Source organism: Penaeus japonicus, unplaced genomic scaffold, assembly GCF_977035675.1.
Source record: "Penaeus japonicus unplaced genomic scaffold, GWHDUDI00000001_assembly GWHDUDI00000012, whole genome shotgun sequence".
NCBI lineage: Eukaryota > Metazoa > Arthropoda > Malacostraca > Decapoda > Penaeidae > Penaeus > Penaeus japonicus.
Window position 1 is genome coordinate 42672700 of NW_028234414.1, and position 7500 is coordinate 42680199.

At 45.3% G+C, this 7500-nt stretch overlaps 1 protein-coding gene across 3 annotated transcripts in view; it reads right to left on the reverse strand.

The window, feature by feature from the left end:
* LOC122256462 (uncharacterized) overlaps window positions 1-237 on the reverse strand; it is a 10673-nt gene extending 10436 nt beyond the window's left edge. For 2 of the 3 annotated variants that reach the window (XM_086542828.1, XM_086542829.1), the window contains exon 1: window positions 76-237. The gene's annotated coding sequence lies outside the window, so the exon portion shown is untranslated. Of the gene's footprint in view, window positions 1-9; window positions 27-75 lie in introns of those variants that run through there. The other variant, XM_086542830.1, reaches the window with a different exon arrangement.
* Window positions 238-7500: the final 7263 nt, after the last annotated feature.

Below are 7500 nucleotides of genomic sequence, written 5' to 3' on the forward strand. Positions count from 1 at the left end.
CTCACTCACCAGCGACCTCAAGGGAAACCAGGTCGTCACTGAATAAACTGCTCGTCAGCTGGAATTTTTACTCACTCTCTTCCGGTTGCCAACAATTATTTTCTGTTCTTCATCTCTCTTCCTCTCCCTTATTGCAATTCCTTTTGTATTTCTTAGCGTTGTAAAGTAAATGTACTTATTTGTTATTCTCGTGCGGCACAGCTGTTGGTTTCTTGTCTGCTTTATCAGTTGATTTTAATGCGCATGGCAGTTGGTAATTGGGAGAGAGTTGCCAGGTACTCATATGATAGCGTAATTCTAACAGTTAAAAGAGGTCTTGTTGCAAAACTTACTTTTTCCACAAAAAATTAGTCCTACCGATCAATATGACTTTGCTATATGTCCATAGAGAGAAAAAAACAAATAGGCAAAAGAAAAGTATTTCAAAATATACAACTTTCAACACAAAACTTTCAAAATGCTACCATGACATAGCTAGTTTTGGAATAATAATAAAAAATGCATAAGAATACTTATATCTCTATATCTACAGTATATACCTCAAATAAATACCTCATGTTTCATTTAGCTACGGCAGATCTACGAAATGTATATATAAACCACCACTGTAGAAACTTTCCTAGAATATAAGCTTGTAAACATAGCAATATTGCATATAGACCTTGACTGTGTTTCTCTGGTCTCAATTGACAAGCAAAACTTTCTCAATTAATGCAGAGAATATGAATTACTTCACCACCTCAGCACCTTGGATCGTCACTATACTAGAGACTTTCATGCAAAATTTTCTCGAAAAAAAAATGTACCCGTGTAGTGATTCCCCGAGACATTCCCTTGCCCCAAAGTAAAATCCCGATTGAATCCATGGTAACGTGAATCCCGTCCTGTGTAGGGGTAGGCTGCCACCAGCTGATAAGGGATCAGCACCCGTGTATATGCGAGACAGTAGAAGACGTGTAAAATGTATGTTATGTATGTGTATGAGTGTATGTCAGTTTGTATGTGGAAAGAAAGAGTTCCTACACAGGACATTGCCGAGCAGGCGTGGCTAGAGTCAGGCAAACATTCTTATTTCAGTTTCACAAAAAGGACTTGAAAGATACTTAAAAGATATAAAAACGAAATAATTCCGATCATCACAGTTTATTTCATTATATGTATTCAAACACAAAAGGTCTCTCCTCCTTCTATATCAAATATCTTTCTTTTGACCTGGCCATGAATTTCGCTATGGCCGCAACCCTTTTAAAAACCATTGAAAGACAATAAAAGTTCAATAAAATAAAAGAAAAACAACAAGTGTCAAAAGGACACTTGTTGTGAGCAGTGCTTTTGCCGAGCTTGTGGCTCATGTGCTAGAGGCTATCTGCTGACGATCCAGGGCCTTGCAGGGGTATTTATGGGCCCCCTTCCAGGGAGGGAGCATGTGGTAGGCCCTCCTTCCAAGGAGGGAGCGAGTAGTAGGCCCTCCAGGACAACGCCATCTCTTGGCGCCGCTTCCCCCTCGTGGCGACAAAGGAAAACTCGTGCATTGGTCCTGGAGGGATGGCTGGGGCGAAGCACATCACTACAACTCCTCCCCCTCAAAGTTCATAGGCCGCATCGTCAAGGCCTGTGGACTAAACACACACTGCAAAATAAAAAGGGGTTTTACTGCCGAGCATAGTTAAGTCATCATCCAGGCAAAAGAATAAATCTAAAAATATGAAAAGGGGAGAGATCCACGACCTTAAATAAAACAAACAGCCAACATTAAAAAAATAAATTATCAAAAAAAACAGTAATAGAGAAAAACTAAAAACTGGCTGAACCCATCAAAAACACAATCCTAAAAACATCAAAAACTTAAAATTAACCTTAAAGTAAAACGAAAGTAAAAAGAGCCAAACAAAATCAGGGATAACCCACTCTAATACTACAGGGCGAAACCTCAATGTTAGCCCTTTATCACGATCAGCTGCGACAAAGAAGGTCAATACCTACATCAGGCAGTGGACGCTTACTCCTGGTTACTCGCACCGGGGACATTCGGATCCTCGGTTCCATCGTCCACCTCAGCCTCGGGGAAGAACTCTAGCTCTTCTTGGACCACGTACCGCTTCATCTGGTTACAGTGGTAACCCTTCTCTCGGTAAGGCGGCTGCGTCGACTGGCAGATGAAGGTGACAGGGCCTACCTGCTTCTTCACTCGCAGAGGGCCACTCCACCGGGAACCAAGAGCTCGGCCTGCAACTCCTGTCCTGCGGGCGTACTCTCTGATGAGGACAAGATCACCCTCTGCTGGCGTGAACTTCTGCCGCACTCTCCGGTTGTAGTCCTCGGCCCATATCGACTGTGCGCGACGGGCCGTTTCCACTGCAACCGCTCGAGCCTCCTTGAGCCTTTCGCGGAACCGTTGAGCGGATCCTTCATCAACCTCCTGCCGGTTCGTCAGCCCTACAGGGAAATAACCATCCTTCCCTATCATGAGGTACAACGGCGGCTGTCCGGTACTCCTGTGTACCGCCGTGTTCAGGGCGAGACGTACGTACGGAAGGAGCTCATCCCATTCGTCCGGGTGTTCTCCTACCAGGGTAGCCAGGGCATCCTTTATAACCCTGTTACTCCTTTCTACCATACCATTAGCCTGTGGATGGAAAGCTGTAGTATATCCCAACTTTATCTTCAGCATTTCACATACCTGGGAAAAGAGACGGTTTTTGAACTCGCCCCCGGAATCCGTTACTAGAGTATTAGGAGGTCCAAAAAGCGTCACATATTTTTCCACAAATGCATTAGCCACTGTTTCTGCATCCTTGTTCTTCAAAGGTATCAACTGCAAATACCTGGTAAGATGTTCTACGATGACCAGAACGTAGCGGTAACCATTCAGCGATCCTTGCAAATCTAGAAGATCTGCCGACACCCTCTCCATAACCTGTGTCACCTCTGGGGCTGAACTTAATTTAGCCCTTCGCACCGCAACTCCTTTTCGCCGTTGACATTGGGGGCATGCTGCCACGAACTTCTTGACGCCCAGCAACATCTGAGGAAAGTAATACTGGTCTCTCAGACGCGTATAAGTCCTATAGACTCCAGGGTGGGCTGCTGTTGGTTCGCTGTGCACCGATTTTATTGCCTCATCCCTCATGGTGCGAGGGATCACTAGCTGCTGGATCACACGGTCTGGAAGGTGACGTAAATGGTATAAAAGGCCATCGCTTACCTCGAATTCTTCTAACGGAAAGGGGGTTCTTCGTCGGGGCAGTCTTTGTTCCTGAAGGTACTGGATAATCTCAGTCCATAGGGGGTCCTTCTGTTGCTCTTCGGCAATCTTCTGGGCGTCCATGACAAGAGATGTTGCCGCTACTGCTCTGCTTAGGAGGTCAGGTACATGATGGGAAGCACCTGGTTTGTACCGAAGTTCGTACTGGTAGAAGGAGAGTTCGTGGGACCATCTAGTCATCCTGATTGACTTCGTGACCTGCTTAAATACGTATACTAAAGGCCGGTGGTCAGTATAAATCACAAATGATTTGCCATAAAGATACGCATCAAAATTTCTGACAGCTTCGACAACTGCCAGGGCCTCAATATCAATCACGGGATATCTCCTTTCTACCTCCCTAAGCTTTCGTGAAAAGTAGGCAACAGCATGAGGGACCCCTTCCCCATCTCGCTGCATAAGACATGCGCCGATGGCTACCTGTGACGCATCGGAATGCACCTCAAAGGGACGTTTAAAGTCTGGTTTCCGGAGGACCGGTGCCGACATCAGTCGTCGCTGCAGCTCCTCAAAGGCCTGCTGATGCTCTTCTGTCCACCGAAATGATCGTCCCTTCCTGGTTAAAGAGGTGAGTGGGGCAGCTATCATGGCATAACTGGGGATGTGTTTTCGGAAGAATCCGGTACATCCCAAAAACTGTCTTACTCCCTTCACATTCTGTGGGGGCTTCATGGTCTTAATGGCCTCTACTTTAGCTGGGTCTGGCTGTATCCCTTCCCTGGTTATAAGGTATCCCAGGAATTTGAACTCATGAGTGGCAAAGGAGGACTTACCGACATTTAGGCAGAAGCCAGCCTTACTGAGCAAGTCTAAGGTTTCTTCCAGATGTTCTAGATGTTCATCAAACGAACGGGAGTAAACCACCACGTCATCCAGGTATGCTAGCACATGTCTCCCCAAGACTGGAGCCAATACTGTGTTGATGGCCCTCTGAAAGGTGGATGGGGCCGTGGCGAGTCCAAAAGGGAGCCTGGCAAACTGGAAAAGTCGGTGGCCATCTGAAAATGCCGTTTTATGCCTATCCTCTGGATCTACTTCCACCGTCCAGTAAGCAGAGCGGGCATCAAGGGCAGTGAACCACTCAGTGTTATGCAGTTCATCAATGGTCTGATCTATACGGGGCATTGGATATGCATCCCCAATCGTTACTTTGTTCAGGTTCCTAAAGTCAATGCAGAACCTTACCTGCCCATCCTTTTTCCTGACCAGAACCACGGGGGACAACCAAGGAGATTTTGAAGGCTCGATGATGCCACCAGTAAGCATTTTATCACACTCTTCCCTTATGGTGGTCCTCGCATGTTCCGGTAGACGCCACTGTCTGGTCCTCAGAGGGGTCTCACTGGAGGTTACTATCCTATGGGAAATACCTGGCACTTTCCCCAGTGGAGCTCCTTCCTTAAATAAATTGGGAAATTTGTTTAAAACGGAGAACAATTGGTACCTTTGGTCAACTGTAAGATGGTTTACCTTCTCCTTCGGTATGTCGAGGCTAGCTTCCGTCTCACCAACAGCGTACGTTTCGAAATTAACTTCAGGGAAGACGGTGTATTGGTCCTCAGTGTAGCCGAAATCTTGGGTTCCATAAAAGTCATCGAAATCGTCGATGAAATCCTCCGTAACACTGCTTAGAGAATCCCCATCATTATCCTCCCTGCTAGTGGGCACAAAGTTCTTAAGAGGCACTTCCCTTGAAGCAGAGTCTTGGTGAAAAGTTTGTTCTACAGGCTCAACTCTTGCAATCACCATACCCCCCTTAAGTGTCACTGGCTTTGGTCCATCATTCACTACCCACACATTAACCATGTTCGTTTTTACAGTCACCACGGTCCTAGGCACTAAAACACGATCAGTAATTCCACAGATACATACCTCCGGATGCCGGGTTCCATTCTGCACTTGTCCATGTATAAAAATACCACTATGGGGAGGGCACTGCACTGTCTTCTGAACCACAACACTGTTTTCTACCTCACCCATGTTGCACGTCCGTCCACCTGAACCAGGTTTTTCTCTTCCGGGGATGGTCTTATTAATCACCTGCACCTCCCTTGAGGCGGCATCGGAATATGTGAGCGGCACCTTCACGCCATTAAACACCATATATTTTCTAAGGGGTGAGTGGTAAGAGATTAGCCGGAAGTTGAATCTTCGGAGTAAGTCTATGCCCAGTAAAATATCACCGGGGAAAGATATTTCATTCACTATACATACTTTATGGAAGCAGAAGACATGAGGAGCGATTTCGATTCTTACCGTCGCTTCCGCTTCAGGCGGAAACTGTCGTCCCGAAGCACCTCGCAGGGTTTTCGACGAAGAAAAAGGTCGGTGTATTTTAAACCTTTCCATGACATCTCGGGAAAGTATAGTCACTTCTGATCCTGTATCCACAAATCCTTCAGCCGTTTGACCATTAACCTGTAAGTGTACTATGGGTCTCCCATGTTTTACTTGGCTACTCACGGGCATTACTGGTTCCTTGGGGTCCTCCACCTGGGGTCGGAACCTCTTCGTCCCGGCGGGCCGCGAGAAAGGGACACCTATTGGCAAAGTGTCCTTCCTTCTTACACAGGAAACACCTCGTCAGTTGACGACTTCGACAGTCGGCTGTATCATGGGAGTCAGATTTGTGGTAAGAACAATACCTTTCAACAGGAGCTACTTGCCTTGGACGTAAACTTCTCCTTGGGTACTCAGGTTCACCTGCTGTCTCTGGGGTACTCACATTACCTTCACTTTCGCCTTTTACACCAACTCGAAGGTTCCAAATCCTCTGAGAAGCATCGACAATCTCCGACAACGAACCATCCTCCTTTAGGACTAAAGCTTCCCTCAACCAAAATGGCAAACCTCTTAAAAATACCCTCCTGATCAATTCGTCAGGATCCCCTATGGCTCCAGGATAATCATAAAAACCTTGGTATACATTACCCTCTAAACGAACATAAAAATCGAGAGGAGCTTGATCGGACTTCAACTTATATCCTTCAAGTATTCTAAAAAAGTCTGTGGCAGAACATGTCCCCCTGAATTTAACCCTTACTTTAACTTTAAATTCCTCCCAACTTGAAATTCTATCAAACAGGGGTCCATTGATTATCAAGTCTGCCGTTCCTCTGCACGAAGCCTTCGCCGCGCGAATATAGGCAGAATCAGTGGGAGGTCTCGTCAAGTTCTCAATGCTGCGGATCCAACTCTCTACCTCCTGATTTCTTTTCAGAGGTTGAGCAGCAGAGGTCTCAGCTTTAAAAATAATTACCGCTTCCTTCTGTATAACATACTCTACCGGTTCACGGGAAGAAGCTTCACTAGTACTTGGTGTTGCCCTGTTTTGTTGTTCTAATTTTAATTCTAATTCAGAGTTCTTTAGCTGCAAATCTTGGACCAGAGCTTTCAGACTATTAATTTGAGTCTGCAACTCGTCAAACAATGAAATGTCCATGTTTTCTCTGGGCAAAAGGGTCAACTCACCACTCGTGTTGGAATCGTCTCGTGAAGATTCTCCCGATGGACCTGCCTCTGACTCACCAACTAACCCTCTCCGCAGCTTTCGTTTACCCATTACTTTAAATTAATGAAATAGACCTTTACCTATACGAAAAATACTGGACTTTTAATCCCTGAAACGGACTTTTAACCCACATGAAAGAATACCTGAAATTAATGCTTGCCTGAAACATTCAGATCCCACCGCTGATCACCAAAAATAAATAAGAGCTGTAGTGATTCCCCGAGACATTCCCTTGCCCCAAAGTAAAATCCCGATTGAATCCATGGTAACGTGAATCCCGTCCTGTGTAGGGGTAGGCTGCCACCAGCTGATAAGGGATCAGCACCCGTGTATATGCGAGACAGTAGAAGACGTGTAAAATGTATGTTATGTATGTGTATGAGTGTATGTCAGTTTGTATGTGGAAAGAAAGAGTTCCTACACAGGACATTGCCGAGCAGGCGTGGCTAGAGTCAGGCAAACATTCTTATTTCAGTTTCACAAAAAGGACTTGAAAGATACTTAAAAGATATAAAAACGAAATAATTCCGATCATCACAGTTTATTTCATTATATGTATTCAAACACAAAAGGTCTCTCCTCCTTCTATATCAAATATCTTTCTTTTGACCTGGCCATGAATTTCGCTATGGCCGCAACCCTTTTAAAAACCATTGAAAGACAATAAAAGTTCAATAAAATAAAAGAAAAACAACAAGTGTCAAAAGGACACTTGTTGTGAGCA